Below are 20,170 nucleotides of genomic sequence, written 5' to 3'. Positions count from 1 at the left end.
GAATGACGCGTCCCGTCATTCAACGCAGCGAGGCCTCGGCTGAGGTTCAATTTTTCGTCACTGATCTTTCACTTCTTCGGACTCCAGCCAGAACTTGAGAAAAGTTTTGGACAAAGAAGTCAACAAATCGGTAGAGCACTGCACAAGTGAAGCTCGATCGATCCTCAATTTACCGATTTTCGTTATTCTCGATCCTTCGCTTTCTGGGTGCCGTTGAGGGGCCGATTCACCGGATGAATGTATTGAAAAGTTGTTTTTCGATTGTGCATAGGCTTGTCCCGAACCTCCGTCCACGAAAGCCGCGATCCTGCTAACTTTTCGTGAGCCCAAAAATCTCTGCTTTCACACCCAGAAAAAATGCGTGTACGAATACGAATTTGGTGAGCGTTTTCATCCGATCGACAAATTTTCACGACAACAACGGCCGGCAAATGGGAAAATTCGGGAGAGTCACACGCGCTTGTCTTATTTCGAGTCGCTCGTTTCCTAACAAACTTTTCCCCCCGTCGATATCCCTCGGGCAAGTCACACGAGACACCATCGATCATGAATCCTGAATAGTTGCCGTGTGACACGAGAGTGAGGCTTGTTTTGGCATCGACGCCGTAGGCGGGTTCCGGAAGTCAATAGACACCCGCGAATCGGAGGTTGGAAGTTGAGCCTAAAAGAATGAGGAGCTGCCCGGCCCCGCGTCACATCGGACAAGCGAGATCAGCCCCTATTTAACTCCCCGTTGGAATGTCCCCGAAGATGTATTTTTACGAGTGCATAACGCATTGCAATCGCGAAGGAGGATCTCGGAGACTTTCAGCGCAGCTCCGATCCATTCTCCCAGTTCCCATTCTCCGCGCTCGTTCTCGCCATGTCCCTTTTTTCTCTCGAGTTCTATCGATCTCTGCTGTGCCTCCGGAGCGAATGTCAGCTGAGCATGAAACTTGATGGATCAGCTATCGAGAATCTCGACTCGCGACGTCTTGAATCAGACCCAAGGGAAGTGGTTTCGCTCGTTGTGAGCAAGGGAGAAAAGGGGTGACGACTTTTTCTCGATTCTCTCGAGCTTTCGTCGCTCCGACGCGAATCCCTCCGATCCCCCGCGATCTATTCGAGCCTCGCGATCGCGGGGCTGAACGCTTCTTTTCACTTTTTAACCCGGCAGGACACTTGGAAATGCCAAAAAGTGTAGCAAACCTGAAAAACTTCGAGCCAGTGCTTTTGACCGCGTCACAAAGTTTGCTTCGCACGCAGAGCCGAGTCGTCGGAGATGGTTGGCCAGCAGGTGCGATCGTGAGCCGCCTCCGCCTGCGTTCACAATAGAGTCACCTTTTTTTCTCTCCCTCTTCCGCCCTCTTCCACTCGTCCATTTGATTCTTACGTATGCGCTTGCTCACGCGGCGGTCCCTTGACGTGCCAAAACAATGAGGCTCTGCATCCTGGCAGTGTACATTAAACACAATGATTCACGGACGTAGGACGAGGCTCTGCCAGAATCCCATCGTCGCCTATTAATTACGGTGAATCCGCGCCCGCGCGCAGGTCCAATTCGAGCACAAAAGAGTTGAAAGCGCCGATCGCACAGCTCGGAGGTGCTTCTTTCATCGTTTTCCGATTCGATTCATTCCTCTTCCACCGATAAATATCAATATGAGGCTTAATCAATGTGTCGATGACGATGAATTTTTTTTATTCAATTTATACGATTGGTCCCTGGACAATTAACAATTACCGAGTGGAAGATAATCCGCCCGTTCGTTGCAGTCACGCCGCGACGACCAATTTCGCTCTGACGAAGTTTGACGACATTCCCGCATCTGATTTTTTGACGAAGGTTGTCGTGAAGTGAGAACCGATGCCAAACAGGATTAACTTTGTTACTTTTTTTTTGTAATCGAAAACTTCAAACGAGTCAAGCATCAAATCGGGTTTCGTGGACAGGAATCCGTGCGATACGGTTTTCTCGGCGTATTTCGAATGTACCGTTAAAGCATCTTTGATCGGACGGCCGCGGTACGAGCCGGAAGATTTCACAACGCGAGAAACTTATCATTGATGTTTCTCATGTTCCTTCGATGCTCGCTCCTCAGTCCGAGTGCTCACCGCGCACAGACCGAGAGATTCGACGAAAATTTCATTCGTGTTTGACAGCTCCGGGGATATTATCCGACGGTATAATCCCCCGCTGGATGACAATATTTTTAATTCCGAGCCAGAGTGTAACAGGATGAAGCGGGAAGACTCGCCGCGTTATACCAAAGGCCTTTCGCACAGGCCACGCCGGGCTAATCTACTTTGAGCTACTCTTCCTTTCAATGTGAATATATATATATTTGTTACTTATTTTTCTTTCCCCAGCATCGAGCTATGTGTACGCGTTTCACAGGGTTAACGTTTAATCTCCTTAAGTTTTAGGCTTTGGCCTCGATCTCCTCCTCGCCTTCTCTCTTATTAACCGCGAGAAGCCATTTTCTTTCTTGCATTCATTTATCCTCGTGTATGTGTCTGTTTACGAGACGATGCGTCGTAAGCCTCTTAAAGCGTCGCCTTCCCATCCGGTACGTCGTGAAAATACGCGATTAACATGTTTATGCCTTATTTTTGGTTGGTAGTTGAAAAACTAACGTCTCTTTCGCCGGCGTTACTGGCTCATTGGTTTTAACTATTTTTTCTTGTAAAAAGCCAGAATCGAAGCAAATCGTGAGCAAGTACACGGAGAATATTAAATTTGAAAAATCACCGTCCAGCTACGATAGTGCGGTGACGAGCTGCAATTCGTGGTGTTATTGTCGGTAAGAAATTGAATTTTCCTGTAAAAAAATAATACTCATTGTTCACAGGAGGAACTTTTAATGGAGTGTTTAGTTAATTTTGACGTCACGGTGAATTCTAAGGCGCTGCACTGTAGAAATTTCCGTACGAATGTTTATTCTACGATGCGGCTATACTGGGAACACCTTTTATAGGCTCAGTTCTTTGTTGAAGTGTGTAAATCATCGTTTCAGTGCGTGCTACGAAATTCGGAAACGAGTGATCGATGTCTACGTTAGAGCAAAGACATTTTACCGTGATGCATTATAAAAATCACTAAACGTTTTGTAAATTTTAGTAATATAATATTAGTAACATAATAATAAAATTTTACAGTGCGTTCTGGAATAAATATTTTTCCTTAACTCGTCCCTGGAGTCAAATATATCTGGTAAATTTTATGGTGAATTTCACACTAAATATTACCGTTTGATTCTCTCCGTGTAGCAAAAGTATCGATTTTCTTTGGAGCAATGAATCCATGAAATCAGTCAGTCCCCGCATCTCAGCGTTTGACGATTACGTTACAATTATTCGAGAAGTGCGTTACGCGAATCGACATCAATGCGATATTCCGGAAGAATGAGATGCCGCAAATAAATTGTCTGAACGAGGCGCCAGGTGTCGACCGGGTTGGAAATTCGTGGCGAAAACGGTCTAGTCCCACGATCAAATGACTCGACGTTATCCATTGGCGCTGAAAATAATTTGTGCATGCATTTTAATTAGAGAGTAAAGTAGTTTCGAGGAATTGAATATCCAAATTTTGTGGGGTTGTCTGACGGCGCCTTGCCATTTCCGCGCAATATATTTCGCTGCCGAATAGCATTTGGTTTGGATGAGGAAATTAAAGGTTCAAAGTGGTCACATAATTATGGGGTGAACAGAAAAATCCGACGTGCTTCGTGGCAGTTATACTCGCGAGTAAGAAACGACGTACGCGTGCTGGCTGCAGTAACGAAAGCGATGCTCGAAAATGTCAAGTTTACACGTCGAATGCGGATTTGAAATGCCTCAAAGAACAAAATAGTTTTGAATTCATTGAGAAAATGAATGAAGAAATTCAGGCCGAGTTTCCTGGTCACGCAGGACTCCGTTGAATTTTCAAGCAAAATGGCGACCGTCTACTCGCTGTCAGACATTTTTAAAAGGAGACCCATTGTGCGAGGCCCTTTTCGCGTTTGTTCTCTCCGTAATTAAGGAGAGAGGGAGGGAGAGAGAGAAAAAAGGAAACGGACGAGATAATACCACGCTGTCGACACGTCCGCCCGTCTATCAAGAAGAGCAGGCACCAAATGCGCATTTTCCACGTTTCTAAGTCACTTATATACAAGCGAACGTGAATCCATCGGTCATGGAAGGTGACTCTGCCTTGCCAGAACTTGAGGATTCACCCTCCCCTCCATTCCACTCACGCTGATTGAGTGTACGCGTTTGCGATCATGTGTCGACTCACTTAAGTCTCATTTTTTAATACTCTGCGTGCCCTCTGCCACTCGCTCCTCGTTCTCCAATCAACATTCAAGATGTTTGCAACGTCCTTACTTCGTTGCATCAACTCCCCGTGACATCGTCCTCCACCTTCAAGCGTGGGAGCGTCACGCGAATTGGTGGGAGCTCCTTGATCTCTGAAATTCGAAAAACTCGAATAAACTTGGAGATTTCCCACTTTTAGCGCGTCGAAGATATCTGTTTTTTATTCGAACCCGAAACAGAAAACCCATCGACAAAAAAAATCCAAATATCTTCGGATATTCGGTCCTCATACGTTTTCGTGTGCCCGAAAAAATGCTTTTGTATCCGGCGCGATGAAACCGACTGTGAAAAGCGTAAGGTTCGCGCCGAGGGTACAGCATCGGGGTCTGAGTTTCGGCGATGAAACAAACGTTAGATGCGATCAGGCACCCGGAAGTGATGGACGGGTCGATGTTCGCAGGACGAAAAAAAGGGTGACGAGTCTCCTGTATATGAGATTGTTGAGTTAGCCCAGTAGAATCGCGCACAACATAATCGAAGCTGTCTCGTAAACCAAAAGGCAACAATGGCCCCGACAATGTGAGCATCGCCGCGAATAATGCCCCAGGTTCGCATTGGGTTTCGAATGCGGAGCAGGGAAAGAGAGATAAGAGGAGAAAACGCGATGTTTAACGATGTCTTTGCACTCGTAAAGTGTGTCTCGATGTTCATTCGGTTCGGTTTTAACTTTTTTCCTGACCCTCCATTGTATCGGCAGGTACAACGTGGTTTTTTTCTTCTATTTCTCCATCCTCCTTCCTCTCGTCTCCCTGGTCTGAGTTGGTCCTATGCTCCTCCGATATCTCGGTTATTTCAATAAATTCTTATTTCCGTACGGATCGTTTCACGACGAACGAGAGGATCGCGTCTTAATTGGAAAGTTTACGATCGTGCTCAACACCAACGGGGATGTAACAAAAACGTACGTTTTACGATTTGTTTTCGGTGCTATTCTTTGTAGGATAATAGTCTATAAGTGTCCATACGGGGGGGGGGGGGGGGGGCTGACAGGGGAGGGATTGATACACTAAATGTTGCTGGTAATAAAGTCTTCGTTCCAACGGAATACAAACTTTTTCGGAGCTTCATCGTGACAGGAACGAGATACAGACACGTAGCCATGCGTTTTTTTAGTACATTCTCCCAGCGGATGGAGAAATCGTCGTCGCACCACCTGACGCTCCTCGTCATCTCATCCTCTTATTTTCATACGTTTGTGAAGCTTCTTTCTCCCCGATCGGACAATTAGTCACGTTCGCACAATATTTGGATAACCCCCAAATGTCTTTTCGCTTCTTGATAAACGTCCCATTCTCAACGGAAATAGACGCTCCCAACTTTTGCATCGGTTGTTCAGAGCCCGAAATAATGCATCGCGTGTGTCGGACGATCGGATTCCGGAATCCGGAATCTCGGTCTGACGAAATTTTGCTAAAGTCTGTATTGATTCTCTCTGCACCATCGCACTTTTGGTAGACGCGAGCAACGGAGATCTTTGCACTAAACTTTATTTTGGCTGGACAATGATCCTCAAGGTCGCGCGTAACAACGGACCCTTTTTACGACAGAAAATTCGTAAACTTTTTCCTAGACACTCTTTCGCTAGGAAAAAAATTTGATTGGGAGTAAAAAAGCAAATAAATAGAATCTGTGCGAAGATTCACCGGAACGATGTTGAAAAGCCATGTGTGTCTCGTTCCATCATCCACTTTTGATACCAAGGGGGAAACAAGAGCCCTGCGAGGGCTGAAGCACTAGCCCGCACGTGCGAGAGTCCACTCTCGATCTCGTTGGGTTTTTACAGCGGTGGTGGCCAGTGCGTGCGTCGAGGGTCCCGGGGCATTATCCTTCACCGAGCTGTAACACCATCATGAAATCCAAAACTGTGTGTGCCCTATCACCTCGTTATCTGCGCGAAACCATAAGCACTGGCTAAGCGACCCCACGATCGCGTTAACGCCGATACGTCGAGGACTCGTTATTATTAGTACGTTACATTTTTGCGGTCTTGTCGAGGACCCCAAATTTTGTTTTTTTCCACTCCCATTCATGGATGGAAACAGTCGTTCCAGGGCTTTGCCTTTCGGTGAGTTTCGGGGACTGCTTTTTTATTTTTTATTTTCGTTCTGCAGCCTTTCGTTTTGCGAATTTCGTTGCATCAGAATTTTTGAATTTATTAGCAAAATTCACCTCCGTTCGTGCTATTCTCCGACGCAATGGCTCGGTGGAATATCGTTGAAATAAAGTGGAAGAACGCACGCGGTGAGATCGTACAGTTTTTCGAAGGAAGAAAAGTTCTGCTCGGCCGTCTCCTTTCTTAGGGCAGTGTGCTCGAGTTTCGAATCAAATTTCCTTTCATCCGCGCGCGAGCATCGAGGTCCTAATGAGATTCGAATAGAGAGCAAACAGAGCATTCTGGACGTTGGTCATTTTTCAGACTGTACAGATATAGACGAGTAGATGAAATCCGTGTTTGTAGATATGCTTATTGTGCGCAGACTTCTGCGATGGCAATCTTTTATCTCCTCCAGTTGGATCAACGCGAGGTGGACAATAGTTGTAACAATACGCGGATGCTGTTGCCCGATTCTCCCGTTTGGGCTTCGATGCCAGTGGTTTTTCTTTCATTCTTACAATGCTGCAAGAAAATTCGTGAGAAAATAGATAAATCTTACGTAAATCCAACTACGTTTCATTGTCCTCGCATTACTCTGGCATTTTCTCGATGCGTCTTCGTAACTTTCGCCATTTCTCTCGTTTCTCATTCTTCTTCGTCAATGAATGAACCATTAAATTTTGACCAAGTAAAATGAGAGTTCCGTCGTCAGAATGAGGTCTTTCACTCGATTTACGAGCGAAGATCGCAGCCCCTTTGCAGTCTCTGGCTTCTTCGAATATTCGGGCGATCGGATCGACAGATATTGGCCCGAATTGCAGGTATAATGTGCCGTAACACAATGGAAACACAAGCCAATTGCTCGGGACCCTTGAGAAGGACTTTGATACGTTTCTTTGAGCTTCCGCGCACTCGTCTTTTCCAGTCTCTTTACATTCGCTATGAACAAAACTCGGGAGAAGTGTGCTTTATTGTTCTATCGCGAATTACCGGGGAGGATCGCAATCGAAAAAACACTCGATTCCGTTGAAATTTTATTGCAAAAACTTGCACGAGATGTTCGAGTAAGTAAACCAAGTTGTAATTAAGGCGTGCCAAGGAATGAAGAAAAGTCGAACAAACAGGGGATTCATCCTTGAAAAAGTGAATGCTGGCGCACGGGCTTTGTGAAGTTTCGTGATGAATAACGAGAGCGAACTAATTTCAACGAATCGCACATAATTACATCGCGATCCGAATGTTTGTGCGCGTGTGCAACGCGAGCAGGAGAAGGCACATGCTGGGACGAGGCGAGATACTAATATCTCGTAATATCCAATGTCATCCGGCAATCGTCTCGCTGTTCCGATCGAATTATAAAAGCCCTCGTGATGCATCGTTCTCGGCCGGTTAAGCCGAGCCATAACAGGAGAGGCTGCGGACTCTGGTCGAGGAGGGGACTGACGTCCTTCTCTCGCCTTTTTCACTTTTTTCTATCTCTCCTCCTCACGCTCTTCGCCTTTGCCGATTTTTATTTTTTCCTCACTCGCTCTTTCTCTCTCTTTAGTGATTCGTATGGCAAAACGAAAGAAAGACCAGCGAGTAATAATATATTGTCATTGGGTAACGTCTTGATGCAGCGCTTTCTCTCTTTCTCTCTCTCTCGCTGCATAATATATTAACGTGAGCATGCGCACGCTTCGTTCGCTCTTTTTCTCTCGCGTGGTCTCAAGCTCGCGGTATCGCCTTCTCGGCTCGGATCCCTCGGACACGGGACCACGGGTCCGAGGACCTTTCGTGCAAACGATAATGCCCCTCGTAAGTCAAAATGATGTATGGGCTCGTTCACGCTTTTCTCGCGAGACTTTCCTTCTCTTTCTCTCTCCACATGACCAGGCCTGCTCGCGTCCTCACCTCTCGTTCATATCCACTGTACAAATATACGCGCAATTTTTATGCGCGAAATACTTTCTTGGATATATCAACGCACATGCATAGAGTTGAGCGTTCTTGCGAGACGCTTAGATTCATGGAATATATACTTTTTCAAGAATTTTCAAAGTTTTCAAGCACCCATTACAAACAGCGTAGTATTTTTTGAATTTTGCTATTTTTTGTCCTCTGAATTCTAAACAGTTTTATATGTAGATAGAAATAAAAAGTGATGCACGTCAGAACTATATTTCGTTTTGTTTTCGAGTGTTAAAAGTCGTGTCAGACTAGCACTTACTATGCATAAGTGGAAATGAATCGTAAATCACAAATTTTCACTGTCAGCATAATAAATTCCATGATAAATACATAAATGCACCGAATACGTGCTATTACTATGCAAATAGTTTTTTTTTCAGGGTTACCCGAGCATACTTAACAATATAAACATTTGAAGTGACTGAAAGCATTTTTTACGATGCTTATATAGAGAAAAAGACTCTCGAGTCTTTTGAGTAAAAGGTATGAGTATTGGTATTTTTACTATGCGGTGCGGATAAAACGATTCTTATTACTGCTTTTCCAATTAATGCTGCAATCCAGTATGTATGTACTGTCCCCGAGGTACCATATTTCTAGTAATTTTCCCCTAGAATTTTCGGCCTCGTTTTCTTCGTGTGGATTTTACCATTGAAAGAACCGGCCGGATAGCCCAGTTTGTTTTCGCAGTATCGCGGGCGAGTGCCGAGAGTGAGAAACGGAAATTGGATTGAATAAACGTGTATCACGAAAATTCGATCCCACACATTAATTTAATAGAGACCGGAAGTGGGTCTAGGCAGAGTTTAGGTCGATCTGACGGAGACGAAGAGAGCGAGGAATATGGAAGGGGATTGAAAGAGTAGGAGAACTATAGAGCGACCAAGAGAGAAGGAGGAACGAAGGAAGGTCTTTAATAAGTGAGAGCATGTGTGGATAAGCATCAGGGGTGTCGACAATGGGCTTATAACTAGATCTAGAGCGCGTACATTTAACAGTGTAGAAAGGGTTGAAAGGCTCGACTACGCTCGTAATGGTATAAAGTATAGGAGAAAAGGAAAGAGAGAGAGAGAGAGAGCGAGAGAGAAAAAGAGTAATGTTGTTGCGATCTTGGGCGCATATATAGACACGCGGGAAATAAAGGGGTGGTCTCGCACCACGGGGTGAACGAGTGCGCGCGTAGCAACGTCGTAAATCATCGGTTAACGCACTGTTTAGGCGGGGCGGTTTCACGGTGGGTACTGCACCAAGTCTATCCTCTCTCCCATGTATACCTACACCGGTAAAACCCTTGGCAACAATACATCCGCACATTTGCTTGTCTATCGTACATGCTAAATTCCGCTGTGACGATTTCATTTCGTGTATATACACACGCACTAAATAAATCGACGATTCGGAGAAGCGGAGGGGCGCAAGACAACCCCTTAAAGCATATCTCGTTGAGAGAGAAACTGGGGAGAACTGACGTTCGTACGGGCAGCGCATCTACCTGCGTGAATATCTTCATTCGTGGCATGCATAAGCATAACAAAGTAGACCGTAACAAATTGCAGACTCTATGAAACTAATGTTGATTTTAGTCAACGATTCTCTTGCTTCGAAACATGTGCGCGCACTTTAACGTTGCTTTTATTAAGGGCCCGTCGTTAATCAACTCGACAATAGCGATTAATTGATTCACCAATTATGCTGCATCAAATCGTGCTGCACCGTCGGCTTTCGGAATCACAGCACTTCCGTATCGAACTGAAATTTCTTCGTCTTTGTGTAACCGAACAGATTCAATTGTCTTATAAAAATTATTCGCACCTGCGTGCGAGCAACGCTCCATGTGAAAATCGACAAAGGGGCATTTCTGTTTACAAGAACGCTTCCTTCGAGCCTGCCCACTATTTTTTCTCACTCCAAGCAAAAAACGAGGAGCGAAGATCTACGTGCTCTTGTGTCAAGGGCTCATAGTGCGGACCAGATCTTTGATACGAGATAAGATGTCGCTCTGAAGAGGCGGGCCCGAGGGTGGGGGCAGCATCGGGCTACCAACTCGTTTTATATGTTACATATTTGTACCCTTGATATCCAGCAGGGGCGTGGCTACGACAAAACTGTTTTTAAAACGAGCGAGTTACTCGCTCGTACGTTTGCGCGGTGCGTTATCTCGATCATATCCGGTCTGACTGGTTCTCCATTAAACGCGATCGAGCGAGCCGGGCCGAGAGGGAAAAGGAGCGAGAAAGAGTTTACCCGATTCATCAAGTTTCCTCCTCGCTACTGGAACTTACGTTCCATCCTCAGTCCACGAATTCTCAACTCTATGTACGCACGCATTAAAGCCCTCTTGTAAATGTGTTTTCTCCACAAAACATCGCCTGACAACACGCACGATAATCCCACGTGATCGAGCTATTAAGCCGGTACATAAATACGGACGGGGGGCCTCGAGGCAAATTGGCCACCGTAGCTCAAATATTTCCTCGATTCAAGTCAAACTCTCCGTCCTCGATTTCCTGAAAACTCATTTTCCTCTGATGTCGTTTGCCCCTTTTCCGATGGTTACTCATCCTGCAGAGTCGTGCAGATCGTGTCGAGTTATTTGCGACTGGACGATGATTGAGCTGTGCAAAAAAAATATGGAAATACGATCATTAATCCCAATCGTAATTTACTCAGCGATTTTGTTTTTGCTCCAATTTTTCGCTCACGTCGAGCCTCGTTCATCGAAATATCGACGATACGCGACGCGCATGAGCGCCTGCAACGCTTGTGTGAAACCCTCGGAATAGTTCGCCTTATATTTCAGTATTCAGGGAGCTCGAAATATAATTTCATTATTAACCGCGAGCTTCAGTTAAATACACATACGCGGACATTCATTACCTCGAGATTCAACGGAAAAGCGGCTCGTTCGTGCATTAAGCGCATGACTAATATCGAGGGAATAAGGAGCTGCTCGTAATTGAACTTTCAAAGTCGAGCCATTAAACTACCGTCGTCCGCGAAAACGTAAATAGTTTATCAGTCATTGCTCTCTTTTTATGTCTGATCGTATATTTTTATTAATTGATATATAATCATGAGAGTTTTCATTAATTCTTATCTCCCCGCAGCACATATTACCGCATAAATATTCTTCTGTGTGTAATAAACTGCGCACGCATTAGATTCCAATTTAAATGCTATTAACTCCTGTCTCGTATATGGATACGTGCTGCTGTAGCATAAACTTTAAGTATCGAGAAAAACTCGCTTTCGAGTGGTTTATTCTCAGTCGTTCGAATTTGCACGTATTTTCTCGTAGGAGCAGCACACTTTTGGCAATTTCGTATGCAAACGATCGGCGCAGCACGCGATGAGCTTGAATCCTGGACGCTCTCGCACTTCCCCCCTTGCATCAATGCTTTTGAGGATGCTTCGTCGAGTTTCAGTTTTGATAATTTGGGAAGGAAATCGTGTTGCGGGTTGCCTGTGCGAATAAATTCTCGTGCGAACGTGTGCGCGTGTTGAAATGTACGTATAAATGTATTCAGCGAGGATGAGCTCCGCACGTACAGCTCAATTTATGTCGTGTATGCTCGTAAATAAAAGATCCAAGAGTTTTGCTACCAATTTTGACTCTGAAAAATCTTGTTGAGACTCGGGACTTTGGTTGGTTTAAAATGAATATATATAAATGCGAGATAATACGAATAGCGAGAGACGAAAGACGAAATACAAGCGTTTGGTCCTCGCTTTTTGTCTCGCTCTTGCGCCTCGGAAGTCTCACTCGCTCGGCGACGATGCGCGATATCATTAACACCTTAACGTTTCAACATAGCATCCGTCTTGCTTTTGAGAAGCCGCGCTAATCCGCGGCTACACCGCTCGCATTTTAAGCGGGACAGCACGCGAATCGACATATTTATCGCTTGTTTTTAAATATTAAATGATACAAAGGTGCCGCACTGTAGGATATAGTGGCATCATCGAGAAAAAAAGAAATATAGAGAGAGCGAGAGAGCCGAACAACTCGTTCGTAGCTTTCACGAACTCGCGAGCGAGCTCGCCTCTCGCTTTTTCCACCTTCTCCTTTCCTCTCGTTCTACTCCTCCGCGCCCTCAACTTCGTTGCCGCGGATAAACGTGGATTGAGACGTTTTGATATTAGTTATCCTTCCCGATCCCGCGCACACGTATATATTTATATATCGCAAAGCTTTTATATTGTAGCCGTTACGATGGAACTCAACGGGGTAGCGTGACGAATCTCTTAAACGTAAATTTATGAGCCACTACAGCCAGAGACAGCAATGAAATAACGTCCAAGCTTTTTTATTTCAACCGATTTTCGCGCCTTTCGTAATCCCCCAAGAATAAATATATCCTACTCGATACACGTGAAACCACTAAAAAATTTATTTACGCAGGCTCCGAACGATCGAACTTTCCGCAGAGAAACTTCAACAGTTGTCGAAAATGTTCTCAATCGAGACTGCGCTTTGCTCTAAATCATGAAAATCATCATCCAGAGGTCCAGCTACAATTGCAAACCCTCGATAATCGAAGGCTCCCTCGAACCATGGAAAAATTTGCATCTACTCAGCGAAAAGTGAATCGCCCAGAGAAAGTTGACGTTTCAATCGAAAGGTATTAAGACCCTTCGAGTTAAGGGGTCTGCCCCAATTGGACGGGCAAAGAAAACTTTTTCACGAATTTCTTTGACTGGTATAAATTATAAATACGGACATAAAAAGTGTCAGGCCTAAAAAATACACTCTGAAAATACACAAGAATTTTTTTTTATATTTATTTTACTCAGTTTTCGTATAGAAAAATGGGGAAGAAGACGGGTCCAAAAAAAAAGATGGGTGTGCGCTGTTGATAAAGTCTCTGGAATGGATGCGATCGGAGAAAAAACTAAAAATGCTTTCAGATTCCATAGGTTCAATAGGCACATATAGCACATATCACGTGATTTTTGATTTTTTAAAAAATGACAAAATGCCGGTCATTTTTCCAAAAACTAAGAAAAAGCACGTTTTTTTCATTGTTTTTTGCAAAAAAAGTTTCGTTGGAAATTCCAAAATTCGTATGATATGCGCCATAGGATTGGTAGAATAGTTTCGGAAATTTTATCAACGAGCCGTCGAAAAACGTAATTTTGAGAAAAACGTGTTCAACGTCGCTCAAAAGTACACTTAAATTGCTCAGATCTTTATAAATTTTAAGTATGACACTTTTAAATACTACCGAAAACTGCAATAAAAAAATGGTTTTTTTGAAAATTCTAATCAGACTAAACCCCTGAAATAAACGTGTGCAAAGTGGTGAAACCCCAACGAAAATATGTTGATTCCCTCCAAGCAAAGTCCATTCGGTTTCCCCAATGAGGATCAATACTCATTTAAATTCTGAGTGTTTGTCGAAACTATGTAAAGCTCATAAGTTATCCAACGATCAATTTAAACAGTAGGTTGTCTCGTAACAAGAAACGAAGAAGACAAAAAACAGGAAAAAAGTGGTGTTGGGAAACAGACAATTGTCCAGCGACACTTGATCGCTGAGTCGAGTCTATATTTATAATCTACGGAATTCCAAATGAAGGAATAGAAGTCATAAGCAGTATCCACACGGTGCTGGGCTCTCGCACGTGCAGGTGTATTCGACGCGTACAAATGTGGACGTTATAGGATACAACTGTGTGCTTATGGACACACGTTTGTTCGAGACCAATTGAATAATTAATCGGTTATTGATAGTCGTGTAAACGACGAATGCTCGTTCGCACGCTACTGCAGTCGGGGTTGTTGTCGGCTTTCCGTTCCTCCACGTCGAGCTCTCCTCGCATGCATCTACAGGTCAGGGCAGGTGGACGAGCTCCCACCGCAGCTAAAGCATGGACTTTTCCAGCGGCTGGTCGTGCGATCACTGGCTTTCTCCCTCGGATGAAAGTACGTACCTACAGGGAGGAGGTCTAATTTTACAAGAAAAAAGGAAAAAAAAAAAAACAAGCGACCACCCCGTACGCAATGATAGTGAGAAAATGATACGTTCTGTTGTACGATGGACGTTGGGGAGCGTCGCGATATAACGGTTTTGCAGACACGCGAGTTGTATTAATTGGAAAAAATACTTGGGAAATTGATTGTTTGACATTCCGACACTTTTATGTTGGCTGAAAGTGTGCGCAGGTCCGGAACGATCGTACGCTGGAAACTGGAGACGAATGGAAGAAGTTTTGAAGGAGGAAAGCTGCGAGGGAGTCGAAAGAACACGTTTGATGACAGTGATAAAACGAGGGTGATAAGGGAGTTTATTACTCGAGCTAATTTCACTGTGATATTTGGGAAGGAAATGAAATAATTTGCTCATGGCCTCTCTACTCCCATGGCAATTTTGATGGATTCAAAATTGTATGCCGGAGCTCGAATACCCTCACCTGAACAAGACCTTTACACCCGCCTCGCGCAGGGGCTTATTTCCTCGGTATTGAAAGCTGCAATTGAAGGCGAGCCCTCACATCGAACTTTGCAAAGGGAAGGAGAGACTGTACAATTTTCGTATCGTTCGAAGCGGAGTTTTCTAACGGAGACTTTTTCTTCGGTGCTATCCTTCGATCCCTCGCATTTCGCTGACGACCCATCAATAAGTGGAGAACTTTTGTCGTTCGAGAGCTCGTCGAACGAGAATCTTGTTATCGTAATGCATATGATTAAGGACAAATTCGTGGTTGAGCGATCCTTTGAAAATGGCTTTTTTTCAGAGCCCCGTCCTGTTTGACTCTATTTTGAAGTGATTCTCTGGAAAATTTCGAAACATTCAAATTTTCAGTGGTACGTTTCGCTTTCTGAAACACACGACACAATGAACCGATGAAATTCGATAAATTATTTAGCCATACGTCAGATAAACGTCAAGGCTCCACGCGCACTCCGCTTTATTGTACCGGAGGCCTTTTCCTATCGGAATTCAAGCTTCATTGTCGCCTCTGTCGGGAAGGATAAACGGATAAACCCGACGTCATAAATATCGGTGGAACATTGGATTGTCAGTTGTTCGAAACACCGCTAATAGGATCGATCCTACTTAGAAATCCTGCGGTTCCCTTCCGTACAAATTTCCCCTACTCGATTTGAGCTAATGTGAGATTAAGCATCATCGAAGCAACGACGAAAATTATTATTTCTTTTGATACGTTATTGTATTCAAAGGTTTGTGCAACTTTACAATGTAAATTTAGATTAAGAACGGGGTAACGTCAATTCGCGCGGTGAAAACATTTTAAGAATTTTTTCATACGCTACAGACAATACAAATCTATTTTCTCGATTGTGACATCATAATACAATATATGAACGAGATATCCTGAATTTTTAAATCTCGAATATCAATAATTAAATCGACGGTAGCAAAAGCACTTTGGAAAAGAGTTGTTCACCGGTGCACAGTGTAAATCGAAATCTACTCGACCGATCCTTCTGAAATTTGGCATGTTACTTCCTCACACAATTGGCCAGGTAACTACGCCAGCTTTTTTTCCAATTTTTCATAATTATTAATTTTACATTAACAAATAGACTCATTTTTTAGGCGAAAATCAGCGTTTTCACTTCCAAGTGTCACAAAAAATGTAAAAAATAAAAAAAAATCTTCTCTCGTTTGGCCAATTGCGTAAGAAAGTACCATGCCAAATTTTGAAAGGATCGGTCGAGTAGATTTCGATTTATACTGTTCACCGATGGACAACATTTTTCTGAAATGCCTCCAAAGCGATTAGCTGCCATCGAGTTAATAATCGATGTTCGGGTTTTCAAAATTCCAAAAATATTATTCATACATTGTAATATGATGTTACAATCAATAAAATTGATTTACCCATTGCCTGTAGCGTCCAAAATTCATAAAATTGGGCCTTTTCTCAACTGAATAGACCGCCCTCAAAGATCTCTCGATCCTCAGTATTATTAGAATGAGTTGGAGGAGCTCGAGCCCCTTCTGGATCGAGTTTCGTCGCGATCGAAGCAGTAAATTCGCGTACATCAAGCCCGCTGATAAATTTGTAACGACGGAGTTGTCCGAGTCCATTTAACTGCTTTCGTAATAAATTTACTAATTGAGCACTCGAAGCATTAACTTTACCAGTCCGCAGGTATAAAAAGGTGGCTCATGGAACGGGGACAGGGGCTCCTCAGAAAGAAGGGCAAAAGGGCCTTCTAGATGTGTAGAATCGTGACATGTCTTCGCCGCGGATCGTCGCGTCATTGTCTCGAGAGTCCAAAGCAATTTTTCCTCAAGGTTTTGCGCGTCACCCGAGAGGCTTTTTCTCCTCTCCCGTTGGAGCTGATGCCCTAGCTTTTGAGTATTTTCAGTCCCACAGGAATGAAATATGATAAAAGAGAAGAGGAGCAAGGGCTCTGCGGACATTCATGGCCTAATTTTGTGAATGCGAGTGATGTTATTGTAACTAAGCCCTTATTGGAGCACTTTTGACTTCACGGTAACCATCTGCCGCACAGTTCCTCTCTCTTTATCGCAACTCTCAGTTCTGGGTTACCGCGTGCATGCGAATCGCCGAGTACATCCATTGTCGACTATATACACAGAGGAGAAGAAACGCGTCGCAGCAAAAACACACATGAAAAGAAAAAATATGCGATAGTCACCGAGCGCAGACACTCGCACGTGTATTTATGCGCGTATGTGTATGAATACGAATCGAAACATAATCGTGACGTCTCCATGTACGCACCCCGCGGTTCTCCAATGTGCAGGGACATCGAGGAAAGGCACAACAACGTTGTACAAAGTACACGTTTTGTTTCGGCGAGGTAGGTGTTGCTTTGGTTAGAATGTTGGCCCTCGAATCATTCAATATTTCGCTCCGTATGTGCACATACATGCAAGCAAGCCCTCGCCCTTCTCCAGCTCCCGGTTCCCCGGAGTTGCCCGTAGGGGATCCTGCCCCGAATAACTATTACGGTGCCGATATCCCGTCCCCGAAGACAAAAAGACTTGGCCCCGTCATTACCCTGTAGGCTAAGTCGTACCGGGTACGCCCTTCTAGACTTCCGCTGTTCGTTTGTCCGTGGCTGTGCGTGTGTGTTTTATGCTCGAGCGAGAAATGGACGAACCACCGAGACTAACATTGTGTTCCAGTTACATATTTATCGTGTAACAAATAGGCGTTTGGTGTTGTGATATCGCACGGGGTGAGAGCTTCGACGGGGATGAAGAGACCAACGTCGAACTCGACTGGTTCTGCTTCGTCCCCGCGCACAGGGGAGGAATCATCCCAGAAGTTGCTCCCTCTCTCTCTCTCTCTCTCTCTTGTTTCGTCGTGCCTCGGGCGCACGAGATCTTTTTTCGAGCCTCAACGGAGGGGGGGACAGCTGTTGCATCCCTCATTCGTATATTCTCCACCGCCACCATCTTTTAAGTTGAAAAAAAAAACATTTGCGGTGACGACTCCCTGACCAGGCTTACACAGAGAGCCCCGCACTCGTTCTGTGCTCGGAAAGCAGGATAAAAACATCGCTCCGCAATCGCGGGAGCAGCACTAGCCAATCTTCTCTCCCTTCTGTAAGGTGATTCCGGAATACGATCGATCTCGCTTCACTCTCGAGAGACCTTTTTTAACGTCTATTGGATTTAGTACTTTTGTGACGGTTCGCTTCACGAGCCGTGTTCTGACTTCATCGCCAATTATGACTTCGGCCCTCGATGATTTTTCTCAGAATGAGTTACGAAACTCTTACGAGCATCCGAAAAATCTCCAATCGATGAGTCAACTCGTTCAGGTCTAACAGGTCCTTGGACTGCGAGACAAAAGTTTGATGATTGAAAGAAATTGGTTTTTTTTGAACTACTAAAGTAGTAAATTCGATGCCTGGAAGAGGAAATTTTTTTGGCATGCGGGGCAAAATAATTTGTAGGTACTGATACAAGTTTTTGGTTGCACCGCAACAAAGCTTTAGTGCAGCTAAACAAATTCGTGTTTTGAAGCATCAAAATATCACCGAATCCATTTGGTTAACTGTGCGATCACCGTTCAGTTGAATAGAAAATTGATACTCGATGAAATCGTCATTGGAGCAGCTGAAAAATGTGCGTGAGCAGATAATTGGTGACAATTTTTTGAAAAAAAGATTTTCATCATTCAGTTGAATAAGGAAAATGTCGTTCGACAAAGAATGCTCGATGAACGAATTTTCTTTTCAGTGCAATAAAAAGAGTTTTGGAGCTACAAAAAATCGAGGTGGAGCCCAGTTTCGATCGAGCTTCTCATTGGATAACGAAGTCCGTTGGTTGTAAACTAGTGTAAATGCACCCTTCTGTATACCTCGTGCATCGACGTGAAGGCAGGTGCAGCTTATTTCCGAGCTCGGTTACCTCGCGGCCCTCGTGTTTTCGTTCTCGCGATCGACCTTCCAAATGAAGAAAACCCGGAAACGATGAGGAAGAAAAATATTTATGGTCCGCTCCTAAAAACTTCATTGAACCCGCGATGAAAACGTTCGTTTCGAAAAATACGAGCGGCCTGTTTCTGCAAACGCTGTTCCAGTCGTTCACGGACCGAGCGAGAGTCTTCGACGCTTTCGTCCGAAGAGGAAGCGAGGGCAAAAAAGCGTTCTCACAATGTACGAGTCGCGATTGAAGTCCAACTGTGGTGAAGGAAAAAAAAGCAGTCGAGGATCCCTGACGGTGACATTCTTCGTTGATCGTAGGATTACAACGTGAAAGGTCTTTGGTTATTATATTTGTAGAAAAGCCTGTACAAATCGCTTATAATAAGATTTCTCATATAGAGTCGGCACGGATTTCGGTGAATCGGATTCTCAACCGTGAAAGGGTTGACACTGAGCATACAACCTGTTTGCTTGGCTCTTTCATTCCCGCTGCTTCCTGGCTCGACATGATCACATTTTTGTCTCGAACTTCCATAAGAATAATATTCATAAGTGTCGATATTTTTCTGGGGAAGGAAAACTCTTAATTCATCTGCGATTAAGAAAATCCAAGGAGTGATTAAGGCGAATGGTATTGGCTGATAGATGAACCTACGAGGGGGTGAGAATTTCAATTTTTTTTCTCGAGGCCTTCGTAGCTGTTGAGAAGCACGAACGATCGTCTCAGTTTTTTGCTCCAGATCGGATCGCTCTAGAGATTTTTTCTCCATTTATCAGAGCTCGTTGCGCAGCACGCATTTCACCCCCGTATGCATTGACAAAGAGGTGCGTTTCTCGCTGAGGTTTGCGCCCTTTGCTTGCTCGCGGTGTCGCAGCGAAGCGACTTACTATGGAATGGGAATGCGCACGGATAATGGGGCGTCTCTCGCGGGCTTTGTACGTGTCGAAAAATCGTCTGAAAGGGTCCGCAGTACGTTTTTTTGTAGGAGCTCGCGTCGAATGACAATCTCACCAATCCCGTACGCTCCATGCGTCGTAGCACGATCCAATAATTCCTCAAAGCCTGAGAGTGCACCCTCTCCGGGAGCGTGTAAAAGGGATGAAGCGCGAGAGTGACCCTTAAAGAGTCTCTCGTAAGATTCGAGACAGTGGCACTCCGACCACACGAATACACTTTTTTCCACCTTCTTTTACAGCTTCTTTCCCTTCTGTCTTTCTCGTGGTTTTCCGCAAAGCCACCTCGCGTCAATATAATTTTTTTATCCAGTTTCCACGGCACCTTGGCTCTCGAGAAGCGAAGCAAAAAATCGGAGTAATCCTCCGGCGCTGTATTGAGAAGCTTCTGCGGAGCCGTAAAATTATCTGACCATCTCCCGAGCCAAACCCTGGCCATTCAGGCAGCGTTT

Source organism: Venturia canescens, chromosome 2 (genome assembly GCF_019457755.1).
Source record: "Venturia canescens isolate UGA chromosome 2, ASM1945775v1, whole genome shotgun sequence".
Classification (NCBI taxonomy): domain Eukaryota; kingdom Metazoa; phylum Arthropoda; class Insecta; order Hymenoptera; family Ichneumonidae; genus Venturia; species Venturia canescens.
The sequence above is the reverse complement of the archived record's forward strand: the minus strand, read 5'-3'. Positions refer to the sequence as shown.